Source organism: Symphalangus syndactylus, chromosome 5 (assembly GCF_028878055.3).
Source record: "Symphalangus syndactylus isolate Jambi chromosome 5, NHGRI_mSymSyn1-v2.1_pri, whole genome shotgun sequence".
NCBI classification, from domain to species: Eukaryota; Metazoa; Chordata; class Mammalia; order Primates; family Hylobatidae; genus Symphalangus; species Symphalangus syndactylus.
This window is the reverse complement of record NC_072427.2, coordinates 112,820,533-112,836,251: the sequence shown is the minus strand read 5'-3', so window position 1 is coordinate 112,836,251 and position 15,719 is coordinate 112,820,533. Positions and strand designations below refer to the sequence as shown.

At 37.4% G+C, this 15,719-nt stretch overlaps 1 protein-coding gene across 5 annotated transcripts in view; it reads left to right on the top strand.

The window, feature by feature from the left end:
• Positions 1–15,719, top strand: part of LOC129482846 (uncharacterized) — a 558,703-nt gene that overhangs the window by 513,724 nt on the left and 29,260 nt on the right. For 4 of the 5 annotated variants that reach the window (XR_010121216.1, XR_010121217.1, XR_010121218.1 and 1 more), the window contains one exon: positions 2,605–14,270. The exons of the other annotated variant lie outside the window; for it this stretch is intronic. The gene's annotated coding sequence lies outside the window, so the exon portion shown is untranslated. Of the gene's footprint in view, positions 1–2,604; positions 14,271–15,719 lie in introns of those variants that run through there. 5 annotated transcript variants of the gene reach the window in all.

Genomic DNA, 15,719 nt, shown 5'->3' with positions numbered 1-15,719 from the left:
GTTGTGGATTTCCATATTTACATAATTATATACTGAATAATATAATAGGGTAGGGTAAAGTGTTTTTAAAAGGTGTGACATCTTAAAGAATATCCACAGATATCATAAGTGAGTCTAATTTATTGGCAAATTTCAGGCTATGTTCTTAGTCATATTTCTGCTAGAAGAAACCTACTTTCCATTTTGCGTTTTCTCATTTGCATTACTGCAAAGTTATTCATGCATATGAAAAGGATATTATTCATCTCTGTATTCCTTTCTCTCCTTATTCCAAACCCAATGGTTTTATGAGTTATACATAAAGAAACACACTGCTATATCTATATGTTTATACATAGATATCTATGTGATTCAAATTTGGTATTACAGCTGGATAGCAACCCCAAGTGATAACATTATGTGCTACATGTGTCTTATTACATCATTAATGACATACCAAAATTGTCAAATATGTTGAAATCCAATAATTGTAACTGACAAGCTTTAGCATGATTTGCCTCCATTGGGAATGGAAAAGAAATAGAGGAATGTATTTCTGAATTCTTCCTCAAAGTGCATATGGCTGTATGATAAGCTCTTGTTTCTTACCTGCTAATATTTTTAGTGAGATGCTGTTGTCACAGTATTCATGGTAACTGGTTTCTGAAGTTTTTGTGTGCATAAAGCCATATCATCTCCTAAACTGAAATTCCAGTGATATTCCAGAAGGAACTATGAAGGTGAACTGGCAAGAAGAAAGATGACCAACCTGACAGGGCTTTTTCCTTTCTCTAATGTTTGATTCTTCTTATTTCAATATCCCAAGGAAATTATTTCACTTGAAAGTTTAGGCAGAATCCACAGAAAAAAAAAAAAATTCTCTTTTCTACCCTCCAGTTCTACTCCTACCCCTTAGAAAAGCAAATAGTATTGCTTCAATTCCTGAAAGTTTTTCTTTAAAATATCGTGGCATTTGCAAGGCAGAGGAAAATAGGGTTGACAGTGACTTTCATGGACACAAACCTCATTCATGACAATGATGAGGTATTCAAGATTTCTCACCCTTTGTGTCCTGCTTTATCTGTATTTAGGGATGGCATGAAGGAGAAGAGGAAGCTTATACTTTTCTCTTTAAAATTAATTCCCATTTAGCCGTTAAAGAGTGGAATCGTTTTTAAGCCCAGAAGACATTGTAATTGCATTTTCCTTTCCAATAATTGTAGCAGATATGAAAGTGAATAGACAATGGCAGTCACATACAGAATAACCTGGTTTCCTAGATGGACCCACTTGTCGGAGATCAAACAGCTACAGCACATTTAGGGTTACACTCCCTTTCCCTTCCTCCTTATTTTCAACTGCAGTGGAGCTTGTTCCAAAGTTGCCATGGTAACACTATATCTGGCTGCTAGCTCTGTCGTAAGTTATTGAACTGAGACTGGCTTTTGGTTTAGCAGATAATTAGGTTCTGTCTCACAGGTTCATTTTCCTGTGACTGGGACGTGAATATGACCTACAGCTGGCCTCAATTTCAGTGTCACAGACAAAACTTTAACCCTTCCAAGCTCCTCTGGCACACCCCTAAGCACCGCTTGTGTGGTAGAGGAAGTCCAGTGTATCTCACCCATACCTTGAAGAGGATTACCAAGTCCTCATTTTATTTTTTATCTTTAGCATAACACTAAAGAAAATGTAGTTAACGTTGTATACATAGAGCATTTTCAAAATAAAAAGTATAACAATGTGATATATAGTTATGTATTTTATATATACTACATGAAACTTTTTGTAGTCATATTATTTCCTTGAGTCTCTAATAATTTTTAAGTCACACTGAAATTTCTTTTGTGATAATTAGGAATCCACAGAATTTCAATTTCAAAACCTCTATTCTCAGAAATATTAGGTGAGTACTTTTATTCTCAGCTTTGAGAACTGTCTGCCAGTTCATTGACACCCCTCTCTCTACTCTTATATACCCTGAATTATAGCTGACATTAAAAGGTTCCATTGGAGTCACAGGCAGACCCATATGACAGGGAACACCACTACCACTCTACTAAGTGCCAAAATGTTCACTCAGGGCTTAAATCTTGCTGGCTTGGAAAACCAGCTACTTTTGCATGTTGTATTTGGAAGATTTCAATCAGTTAAATAGCTGCTCTTTGTTTAAGACAAAGAAAGAAACATAACTTTGGGAACAGATATTGAATTCACAATATCCATGGCAACACAGAGAGCTGTGGAATTACTAACAGAAGATGTACCTTTGTATGTCAAACAATGGGAAAGACCTTCAAGGAAATCTGCTTAAAATTTTTAGTGTATATCACCTAGAAGCTTAACATGAAAAGGTAAGAAAGGAATAGGGAGAGTTGAGTTTACCAGAATTAAAACGTGAGTTAAAGGAATTCCATACCCTAATTGGCTGAAGGATCACCTAACCATGTTAATAGTGATAGGTAAAATTTGTGAAACGGAAGATTAGAAGATTCAACAATTGCATATTGGACTTACGATGTGTGTGTGTGTGTGTGTGTGTGTGCACGTGCTCATGTGCACAGGCATATGTCCCTCATAGACTGTACTCTATTTTAATCCGTGCCTTTCATTCTCAAACTCTAGATGACAGGAGCACCTCAAAGGCAGCAGCCTCAAGGAGCAGCCATGGCCCCAGAGTTTTCCCACAGATGCAGAAAACTTAATGGAGGAGGCTGAGGTCAGAATGGGAAGAGTTTTTAAAAAGTAAAAAGGGGAGCTAATATGTGAGGAACTGATTGCTGTGCATTATTTTCCACTGAACAGACCTTCTTTTAACTTCTAATCTCAAGCACATAGCAGCTGTTGTTTTCATATTAAAGATCAGTAAGTGTTTGTTGAACGAATGTATAAATTCTTTCCCAATCTCTGTTCCATGTAATAAAAACTAAGTTAGCATTCAATTATAAAGAGGACTTAGAAAGACTGCAGGCATTTTTGATAAAAAAAAAATCCTTTTAACTGTCTTCTCATGGTTCCCGGTGACACCTAAGCCCAAAAAACTGAGGTCATTTCTTGCCTGTACTGTTGCAATAGCCTCATAATAACTAGTCTTCTCCTTTATAAACCACAGTCGTCTCCACTACACAAAGAAGAGAGGGTGCTAATCTAAAGTGTAAATTATTTTAAATCAGCACCCTTGTAATTTCCCAGTGGTTTTTCCTGTCATAAGAATAACATGCAAAATTCCTTGCTTGCAAAGCCAGGTATGACCTTGCCCCTGTCTACCTTACTGGCGTCGTCTCTCATGACTCTCCCCCTTTTTCACTCTCCATCTTGCCTTTTCCCAACCATGCCTGCTAGTGAGCCTCAGCCCTTGTGTTCTCTCTGCCAGGGATGCACGACTGGCTTCTTTACTTTATTCTGATCTCTCTGCTCAAGTGTCATCTTTTTAGAGATACCTTTCCTAAACATCTTTAAAAGTACCCCATTAACTGTGGAACACCTTTCCTGCTTTTTCTTCATAGTACTTATCACTTCCTGATATTATGTTAGACAACAAGCAAATAAGTATATGCATATATGCTGTTCCTACTAAAATATAAGCTCCATTTGAACAGGAGCCTTGATTATTCCTGACTATACCCCTAGTGCCCAGAACCTAGTAGGGCTTTAATAAATATTAGATTCATTTTTTGAATGAAAAAATGAATGAATAATTGAATAAAGATATCCAGGTAGAATGTCTGGGCAGCCCAACCTATGTGAAGCCAGTACAAGAATGTTTCTGTGACATAATGAATGCAATTATTCCTCTAAATGATGAACTTGAATGAGTACATGAGGATAAAATTAAGCATGTAGTTTAGATTTCTGCAAGTCTCTCCCTCAGATTGAGGAAAAACAAAGAAATTGAGCTTATTCTCACCTCATTCTTACACGAACTAAATCCAGAATAAAGCATCATTTATATACCAAGCACATCCCTACCTCAGCCACTCACGGAATACTTTACTTTATCTGTAAAGGGACAGATAGTAAATATTTTTGGCTTTGGGGACCGTACAGTCTGGGTCGCCACTACTCGGCACTTCTGCTGAGGTGTGGAATCAGCCCTAGACAACACATAAACAAATGGGTGTGGCTGTGTTCCAATAAAATGTTATTTATAAAACTAGGAAATCAGCAGATTTAGCCCACAGGCTGTAGTTTGCTGACCCCTTGAATTAGAGAGTCTTCCCCAAATCCTCTTCCCAAGTTATTGAAAGAATGCCCACAGGACCATGGCTCCCTCACCTGGTTCTTTCAAGAAATGAGACAAATTCAGGGATGGTTGGAGGGTGGAACGCCTACCTGTGACATGACTATTGAGCCTGATTTCTTTCCTTTTATCTCTATAAAGTGAGTCAGGTCTTAACTTTAAACTATCTCTAAAGTAGCAATAACTGGGCCATGTCAAATACTCCCAATGACAAAATTTCTTCTTGGAGAATGGATGAGGGTTGCATACAGCGGTGTGTTGCTAAGTGTTTAGCGACTGGCTCTCTTACTGATTTCTGTAGTGTAAATTCTCCCATCCTGGCCATCTGGAACTACCAGTGTGATGTCACTTAATGTAGAGTTGGGAAAAGACAGTCTCTTGAATCAGTATGAGCTGGTCCCCGCCCACTGCTGAACACATATTTAAAAGCTACAATAGCTCTGCTCACTGCCATTGCAGAGTCTGGAGGAAAGAGTGGTGGGCTTGATAGGACCAATTGGCTGGATAATCTTTTGCAATGCCAATAAATAATGAAAAAGCATGTAAATATAATGCTGTATAGAAAGCTCTCAAGTTCAGTGTTTGGTTAAAATACATACTCAGTAAATGGTAGCTATTATCGTCTTAGTTTAAGTTATTGCAAGCACTAAAATTAAATGTTCAGCTACAGACTCAATCCAATTTTAATGTCACTGTGTTAATAACGCCTCTTAACATTGAAGCAACAAAGATAAAGGAATTTTTTTTGTAGCTATTCACGGTTCTGCCCAGCTCAAGGTAAAGATAGCAACACAATACTCCAACCAGAATAAAAGAAGTCTCCACTTGACAGCAGCTCTTCACAACACTTCACAAGGGTCAAGCTGTGTTAGTTTCCTTCAGTATTAAACAGAATGCGTCTTAAGAGAATAGTTCAATTATTGATTGAATAGTAGGTTCAAGTTGACTATAATCCCAACTAATACACTCTAAGACCAGAGATGGGCCAACAGAAGGGTAAAGTTTTCCACTCAAGTCTCGAGGCAAACACTCAGACAGAAGTAGTAATATGGATGCCTTTTATTATTTGGTCACATACAATACTGTTCCAGCCCAGTTGTGCAAAACTGGTGAAATAAAAGGCAACAATATTGACAACAGTTTGGGTAACTGGATTCCAAAATGGGCATCCATCTAAGAGAAATTAATGAAAAAAAGGTTTATGGACCTTGAAAGACACTAATACACAGTTTAGGTTTAAACACTCAGTGTTTGTTAGAAAAGACTAACATATGCTGTTTTGAACACTACAAAAGTGCTTTCTGAACCATTTACTCTCAAACCTCCTCCACCCATTCCCCTCCATCTATAATGCTTTCTCCACATCTGTAAAAGGTATGACTTAGTGTTTGGTCTGTGAAATAAAGTTAAAAAGGAAGCATTTCTTTTTACGTTCTAGCTAATGTTGATATTTTTTTCATGCTTCTATTAGCACATAATCCAGATACATTAGTTTTGAAGTTTTGAATCTGCTCTGCTTCTTGAGGGTTCAATGTTCTAGATCAACATTATCTGTGGAACACCAGCCAAGTCCTGGGCAGAATCCTCCCCGTTGTCCAAATATTACTGAATCAGTTGAGTTTTCTCTGTTTTCAATGAATTATTCCATATGTTTCTTTGCTACATTTTCTTTTGGCTTTTTGTTCACAGTAAATCATAGCTTTTGTTTTTAAAAACTTCTATTATGAAAATTCCAAATATATGCAAATTAGAGAGAATAGCATAATGAGCCTCTATGTGCTTATCACACATATAGGTTCAGCTAATTAAATTATATCAATTTATGGCCAATCTGGTTTCATTTATAACATCATTCGCTCATTCCTAACTCCCTGGATTATTTGATTGACATGTTTCTAAAGTTCCTTTTAATCTATAGGTTCCCCCTCTCATTTAATCTTTTGCAACTTATTTATTGATGAAACTGGGTTGTTTATCCTTTATTGTTTCTCTCATTCTAAAATATGCTGTAATGTCATTAATCATGTTCTTCTTTCCTGTATTTTCTGTACGCTTTGAGCTAGGCAGAAATATTTTAATCAGATTCCTTTTTTTTAATTTTAGCAAGATTTCTTCATAAATAATATTGTATGTGTTCATGAAAATAGAAATAAAAATTGAAATAAAAAAGAAATAACAGAAAAGGGACAGAAATTTTTAATTTTTTTTATGAAAACAGATGATAAATAACATTGTAATAAATCCCAACAGAACATAGAGAACCTGACTTTATTGAAGTTAGTGGGATGATGTTTATGATTTTAAAACTATATATTATGGTTATGTCATGTAAAAATCAAATATTCAAGCACATATATTAAAGTTAGTCATCATTACATTTTTCCAAAGTAAAAAATAAAAGTAAACCAACCTTAACCGTCAGTGATTCCATCAACTGAGCAAGTTTGAGTAGCATTACCCTAGTGAATATCAGACTATCGATTATTCTACTCATGTACCTGAAATTGGATAACAGTAGGAAGAATTTCCTGAACAAATACAAGATACGTATTTAGACCTTCTCCAATCTAGAGGAATACTTGGTTATTGTCAGAATGAAGAATGAGGAGTATTGTTTTAGAACCGGACTTCTTTGATGACCCTTAAGTAAACCAATATGGACCAGATAACAGGAGCAATTCAAAGCATCAGAATTTGGGGGGATTCTTATGGTGGAGCACAATGAGGCATTCCAGCCTACTCTAAGAAAATAGTTCATCCCTGTCAATATCCTGGGAAGCAGAGTTCAGAGAAAACTATGAAGACACAATGTGAAATGTCAGTTGTCTTTGTAAAACATAAGTATATGTGTATTCTTGGGAATGGAGGGAAAGTATGTAATTATTTGTGGCTTTTCAAAAATGTATGGCTTTTGAAGAGCCACCTCTATAGTGCCTTTTTGATTCCTCTTATGAGAAAACAGACCTGGAAAAATTAGTAGTCTTTAATTTATAGTTAGTTAGCACATTATGACAGAACTTTAATGTCATATCTCACTAGATAGAAATGAAATAATACATTTTCCTATTATATATTGATTGGAGTTAATTAAATATAGTTAGTATTCCATTTACATTGATGCTTTTTGTTCAAATCTATGGTATTATGTATAAATATGCCAATTATTCAGTAAAACATCACTAAAATTATACCTATATTGTTTTGAAGCTGTTAGAAAATATCTTCTTTGAATTCTGAGAGCTGTATTATATTAGTTTAACTAGTTATCTTCAAATTCTGAAGTTCCTTGAATCTATTTTAATTTTGTATCAGGAATTGGAGAGGTTTTTCCAGAAAAATGTTACTTAAATGCACCAAATGCAATGTGGGAATTTTGACCCACTTCTTGTACTTCTATTTTCCTGCTGCTTTTGCCCCCAAAGGAAGAATATAAACATTTTGCTTACCGTAACACATTGCTTCATTATGATATACTATTGTTACCATTTTTTTAAAAAAGGAATGTTTCTAGGTTTTAATTAAGCTCCTTCATCTAATATGTAGTTTTAAAGTTATTATTTCATATAATATCTAACATGCCACAGTTAGGAACCTGGAGCAGACTGAACCTTTGGACAAAATGATGTCATTATTATGAAAATAGAAAAGCATAGACCAGGCATGGTGGCTCACACCTATAATCCTAGCACTTTGGGAGGCTGAGGTGGTTGGATCACTTGAGGTCAGGAGGTCAAGACCAGCCTGGCCAACACAGCAAAACCCCATCTCTACTAAAACTACAAAAATTAGCCTGAAATGGTGGTGGACACCTGTAGTCCCAGCTACTCTGGAGGCTGAGGCAGGAGAATCGCTTGAACCCGGAGGCAGAGGTTGCAGTGAGCTGAGATTGCACCACTGCACTCCAACCTGGGTGACAACGCAAGACTCTGTCTCAAATAAATAAATAAAAAGAAAGAAAATCATAGCTGTGGGCTACTCCAAGCTTATAATTTTGCAGAGCAATAGCAGTAAGATACTCTGTACAAAGTTAAGTAAAGGATTATTGCACATCTCATATGATGGGATTCTTTTTAAAAAAGTTTTATTTTATTGTAGTAAGAATACTTAGCATAAGACCTACACTCAACAGGTTTTCTAAGTCTACTGTTCATTATCATTGATGATAGGCACAACGTTGTACAGCAGATTCCTAGAGTTTATTCACCTTGCTTAACTAAAACTTTATGCCCATTGAATAGTATCTCCCCATTTCCCTTTTCCCCCACTTCTGAAAACATGATTACCGTTTGGTCCTACAAATTTGACTATTTTAGATACATCATGTAAGTGGAAGCAGAAAGCGTTTGTCTTTCTTTGACTAGCTTATTTCACTCAGCATAATGTCGTCCAGCTCATCGATGTCATCCCACATTGCAGAATTGCCTTTTTTAATGGCTAAATAGTATTTCATTGTGTATACCACTTTTTTTAATCCATTTCACCTATTGATGGGCATTAAGGGTGTTTCCACATCTTGGCTGTTGTGCATACTCCTGCATTGTGCTATTCATGGGAGTGCTAATATCTCTTTGGGATCTTGATTTCAATTCTTTTGGTTATACAGCCAAAAGTGATATTGCTGGATCATATGGTAACTTTTTTTTCCAATAGTTTTAAGGGTACAGTGGTTTTTGGCTACATGGATGAATTATATGGGGGTGCAGTCTAGGCTTTTAGTGTATCTGTCACCTGAATAGTGTACATCGTACCCAATATGTAATTTTTAACCCTCACTCCTCTAATTTTATTTATATATATAAATACAATTTTTTTGAAATGGAGTTTTTCTCTTGTCGCCCAGGCTGGAGTGCAATGATGCAATCTCAGCTCACTGCAACCTCTGCCTCCCAGGTTCAAGCGATTCTCCTGCCTCAGCCTCCCGAGTAACTGGGATTACAGGCACCTGCCACCACACTTGGCCAATTTTTTTTGGTATTTTTAGTAGATATCAGGTTTCACCATTTTGGCTGGTCTCGACTCTTGGCTGACCTCAACTTCTGACCTCAGTGATCCACCTACCTCGGCATCTCAAAGTGTTTGGGTTACAAGCATAAGCCACCGCACCCGGCCTATTTATAAGTTTTTAAGGAAACTTCATACTGTTTCCCATAGCTGCACCATTTTGCATTTCCACCTACAGTGTTCAAGAGTTCCAGTTTCTCCACATCCTTACCAATACTTGTCTTTTTTTTTTTTTTTTAGTAGCCATCCTGGCAGATGTGAGGTGATATTTCATCACAGTTTTGATTTTCATTTCCCTGATAACTAATGACATTAAACTTTTTTTTATATATCTGCTGGCCACCTGTATGTCTTCTTTGGAGAAACATCTATTCAAGTTTCCAGTTCATTTTTAAATTGGATTATTTGCTTTTTGCTATTGAGTTGTTTGAGTTCCTTATCTATTTTGAAGCTTAACCCTATATCAAATGGGATTCTTATATTTTTGTTTCATATTTTGTAATATATCAGGCCCATGAAATTAGCTATCTTAAGTAAGTTGCTTTTGTGTTGTTTCTTATGACAATTCTGATTAGAATATTAATAGAAATGTGAAATGCAGCTTATACCAACGAATGGGCTAGTTTTTATTGAATCAATAAAACCCATATTTTGGGAGTTTTACTCAAGAACCTAAAATTCAGTTGAATATAAAGAAATGTCAATTACTTAGGGAGGCTTGGAAGGTATATTTCAGAAACCAATGTGACAGCACTTACTGATAATCACAGCGTAAAAAAAAGTTTCTGTTTTGAATGTTCATGTAAATTTGCATTGAATTTAATTGTTGTCAAATGTGTAGTTTATGTTCTTGTGTGATAATTTTTAATTTTGTTTATATTCATTTACGATTCATTTGAAAGGGTTTTGTGTAAATTGATTGATTTGTAACAAAATGCCAATTCTCATGGTACATTATTAAAATTCTGTGTTAGTGATAGAGCTGCTTTTTATAAAAAGGATACTTTCCATTAACATTTGAAAGTAAGCATTCCTCACTTTATCCTGATAATGATAAGACAAAAACTTATATGGGAGGATGTGAGTCAGCACTACACAACTTCTAATGTTTTGTCTTAGAGTACTTCAATTTTCTATCTTGTAAACTTACTTATATTTGTGCAGCTAATTGGATTACATTAAGTGATCTAAAACAAAATAACAGATCTTTTTAAGAACCAAATCAAACACTTTGGCCTATTATATATGGAAGCTAGGATTTATTCGTTGTCAGTTTAAAGAAATAGTAATGGTGACCAAAAAATAGCAGAATCTTTTTTTTGGGGACGGGGGGTGGAGTCTAATTTTTTGTATTTTTAGTAGAGACGGGGTTTCACCATGTTGTAGCCAGAATGGTCTCGATCTCCTGACCTCATGATCTGCCCACCTTGGCCTCCCAAAGTGCTGGGATTATAGGCGTGAGCCACTGCACCTGGACAAAATGGCAGAATTTTTCTTTTTTTTTAAAGACAGAGTCTCGCTCTTTCGCCCACGCTGGAGTGCAGTGGCGTGAGCTGGAGTGCAGTGGTGTGATCTCGGCTCACTGCAGCCTCTGCCTCTCGGTTCAAGCAGTTTTCCTGCTTCAGCCTCCCAAGTAGCTGGGACTACAGGCATGCACCACCATGCTCAGCTAATTTTTTATTTTTGTATTTTTGTTGTTGTTGTTGAGACAGAGTCTCCCTCTATCGCCCAGGCTGGAGTGCAGTGGCGCGATCTCAGCTCACTGCAAGCTCTGCCTCCCGGGTTCACGCCATTCTCCTGCCTCAGCCTCCCGAGTAGCTGGGACTACAGGCGCCCCGCCACCACGCCTGGCTAATTTTTTGTATTTTTAGTAGAGACGGGGTTTCGCTGTGTTAGCCAGGATGGTCTAGATCTCCTGACCTCATGATCCGCCCGCCTCGGCCTCCCAAAGTGCTGAGATTACAGGCGTGAGCCACCGTGCCCGGCCAAAATAGCAGAATCTGAAGAGTTAGAAGACACCTTTAAAATCACCCACCCTCTCTTAGGCTGAAATTCCTTAGCAATACATCTCTCGGGCTTATAGCATTTTAATTAAGGAATTAACATTTTCTAAGGTAAGGAAGTTACTACTTTCCTAGGCAACTAATGAAATTTTTGCATAACTCTAATTTTCAAGAAGTTCTTTCTGATTTGAACCAAATTTTATCTCTAGACTAATACCAAATATGTCTATATGACAGCACTTTGAATATTGGAGGTCAGTTTTCATGCCCTTCTCCCCAGACAAACCTTTAATTTGTTACAATAAATTTTTAAGGATCTCCGGAATTATGGCATTATTGTTATGCATCTACATGGACTTATGATAAAGTTTTCCAGACCACAAAGTCTGCCCAGAATTTTGGAGTTTAACTTAATGAAATTAGAATCCAGCTACAAAGTTAAAGAGAAGACCACCTTTACTTCTGACACCCACCACAAGTTCCATATTGCCCCAAACCACCTTCAGATTCCATAATTTACTAGAAATACAGAACTCCCTGAAACTTACTATACTCACAGTTTTATTTATTACAGGGGAATGATTCATAAAATCAGTCAAAGAAAGAGACACATAGTACAGAGTCTGGAAGGGTTCCAAATGGGAGATTTGTGCTGTCTTTAGGATGTATTCCTTCTACTACTGATGTGTGATGGTATATTTTTGGCCCATTTTGTGTTGGTATAACAATACCACACACTAGATAGTTTATAATGAACAGAAATTGATTTATCACAGTTCTGGAGGCTGGGGAGTCCAAGACCAAGCAATCAGCATCTGGGCCTTCTCAGTGTGTCATCCCGTGGCAGAAGGTGGAAGGGCAAGAGAGGGAGAGAGAGTAAAAGAGGGACAAGAGGGTCAATCTACGCCTTTTATAACAAACTCACTCCCGTGATAACAGCATTAATCCATTCGCTTTGCCCTCATGGACTAATCGCCTCTCATTAGGCCCTACCACTCAACACTCTGGAATTGGATATTTAACTAACTTTTAAATGCATGCTTTTTGGGGGACATGTCCAAAACACTGCAATACACATGAAGAACTACCAAACAGGGAAGCTCAACTGAGCTTCTGTACTCAAAGATTTTGCTGGAGTTTCAATACATAGGCATGACTGATTGATTAACAATATAGCAAGTTGTCCAAAGAGCCCATCATGAATAACAAAGACATTCCTATCAATCACCTGGTGAATTTCAAGGGTTTAGAGGTTACCCCCAAAGAACCAGATACAAAGACTGGGCCTCTCTTTGAGTGAGGCCAAATTTCTTTCTATGCTGTATCCTTTGCTGTTTTCTTGGCCCCAAACACTCCAATTTCTTCAACTTACATGAGATATAGTTTCTGAAGTTCAACATGTCTTGGATGTGTTTCTCTAGATAATCTCTAACACGTCAATTTCCTCTTTTGAAATATATACTTCCTATTGCTTGTCTTCAGAAGCTATCTATCTCTATATTAAAGTATTAGAACCCCACTAGGAAGTGTAAAACAATACTTTGGGGTCAGCCAACTTGGAGAATCCTGACATTTAACAGCTGTTAAAACTTGGAAACATTAGATGTTCTTTCTGAACTTCCAGTTCGTCATAGATAACAGTGTTACGAATAATACCCACTTCATATTTTATGGAGGCTAAATGAGATCATGTGTAAAATTTTTAATGTATCATAGGAGCTTGATATTAGTTATTTTCTGGGACAAATACTGGACAGTCTGAATTTGTGTGTGAAAAGTATCTTAAGCACTGCTTGCTTATCAAGTCTTCTAAACTAGATGTATGCATACATTATTAAAAACATAATTCAATTCAGCTCATTAAATATTTATCTAAGTTCAACTGAGAAGTGCACAGCATTATGCTAGTGACTGAGAGAGAAGAAGACAGTTTCTGCCTTCCTGGAGTGATAACATTTTCATAAATATCTCTGATGTAAGTAGACTGGAGTAGGTGTTAAATTCAGATACATAACTAGTACAACAATGGAAGTCCAAGAGAGAAAAAAACATCTGATTGGGGTTATTGGAAGAATGCATCTCCAAGAAGGTAATATGTCCCTGGAGGCCCAGTAGTGAGTAACTTTCTTTGAGAATTTCTGAGTGAATTTACTTGGTAAAAAAGTAGATTTAGCAACAAGATATAAATAAATTAATCATGAATACAGAAATAAACTTTAAGCATAATTATAACAGAAATAAGAGCTCTCTAAAATAATTAGCAATGTTAAAAAAACAAACATAACTTTTAGCCATGAGTTTAATCTTTGCATGAAAAATATTGTATTGATTTTTATTGGAATGCAAAGAGATTGCTTCTATGCTTCATGCTTTAAACACCCAGGAAACTTTACCCAAGTTCTGAAATTGATTATGTCAGTTTTTGATTTCAAGGAAAGTATGTGTAGATTTGATTTGAGGTAGTTTGTTTGAAAACTATGAAGGAATTAAACATAAATCATTTATTCCTCAAACAATTTATTCAACAAATATTCATTGCATGTATATTGTGTGCCAGGAACTCTTCCAGGCTCTGGGAGATACGTCTCCAAGAAAGCAGACAATACCCCTGCCCTCTGTGGAAGACTGACAAATATACAAGTGCATATGTATGTATAGACTGTCAGATGATGTAAGTATGAAGAAGAAAATGAAAGCCATATAATGGGTGATGGAGCGGGGCATAGAAAGGTGCCATTTGCTATTTTATAGAAGTAGATCAGGGAACACCTCATGATAGACATCTGAGCAGAGACCATTCCAGGTGTGGGAGCGTGTCAGAGAGGTATCCAGGGGCGACAGTTCCAGGCAGAGAAAGCATGAAGAGCAAGGTGCCCAAGGCCAGACCATGTGTGCTTGGCATTTTCCAGGAGCAGCAAGGAATCTAGTGTGGCTGAAGGAGAATGAGGAAGGGAGAAAGCAGCAGGAGGGTGCACATGAAGCCCTGTGTGCCATTACGAAGACTCTGCTTTTTTTCTTTCTTTTTTTTTTTTGAGACGGAGTCTCGCTCTTTCACCCAGGCCAGAGTGCAGTGGCACGATCTCGGCTCACTGCAAGCTCCCCCTCCCGGGTTCACGCCATTCTCCTGCCTCAGCCTCCCGAGTAGCTGGGACTACAGGCACCCGCCACCATGCCTGGCTGATTTTTTGTATTTTTTTTTAGTAGAGACGGGGTTTCACAGTGTTAGCCAGGATGGTCTCGATCTCCTGACCTCGTGATCCACCAGCCTCGGCCTCCCAAAGTGCTCACCCTCCCTACCTTTAGCCTCTGCCTCACCTCTTGTCTCTGTGTTCCTCTATACCTGTGCTGTCTTGTATGGTCACCACTAGCCACATGTGTCTACTAAGAACTTGGAATGGGGCTAGCCCAAATGGACAATATGAGAAAAATGTAAAATATCTCAATACTTTTCATATTGTTTCATATGTTGAAATACAAATATTTTGAATATATTTGATTAAGAAAAATGAATTTCGGCCGGGCGTGGTGGCTCAAGCCTGTAATCCCAGCACTTTGGGAGGCCGAGGCGGGTGGATCACAAGGTCAGGAGATCGAGACCATCCTGGCTAACATGGTGAAACCCCGTCTCTACTAAAAATACAAAAAATTAGCCGGGCGTAGGGGCAGGCGCCTATAGTCCCAGCTAAGCGAGAGGCTGAGGCAGGAGAATGGCGTGAACCCGGGAGGCGGAGCTTGCAGTGAGCCGAGATGGCGCCACTGCACTCCAGCCTGGGCGCTGGGCGACAGAGCAAGACTCCGTCTCAAAAAAAAAAAAAAAAAAAGAAAAATGAATTTCATATTTCTTTTCTTGTAATTAACATTTTGTTTTGAGATAATTCTAGATTTCTGTGCAGTTGTAAGACATAATACAGAGAAATCCTGTGTACCCTTTATCCAGTTTTCCCAATAGTAGTATCTTGCAAATCTTAGTCACAATATTGCTACTAGAATATTGGCAATGATACTATCTTATTCATATTTTCCAAATTTTAATTGTACTCGTGTGTGTGTGTGTGTGTGTAGGTGTTTAGTTCTGTGCAACTTTATCACATGTGTAGGTTGTATCTACTACCACATCAAAATACAGAACCGTTCCTTCATCACAGATTGCTTATACTTCCCTATTATAACCACTCTGCCCTCCTTCCTGTGCCCTGTCCCTGCCCAACCCTGACCCCTAGCAACTACTGGTCTTTTCTGCATTTCTAAAATTTTGTCATTGAAAGAATTTTGTGTAAATGAAATCATACAGTGTGTAAACTTTAAGGATTGCCTTTTTTTCCTTAGCATAATTCTCTGAAGATTAATCCAAGTCATTTTAACAGTTCATTCTTCTTTTTTTTGCTGAGTAGTATCCCCTGGTAGGGATGTACCACAGATTTTATTTAACTACTTGCCCATTGAAGTACCAGGTTGGCTCCTGTTTTTGCTATAATCATTTCCGTACAGGTTTTTGT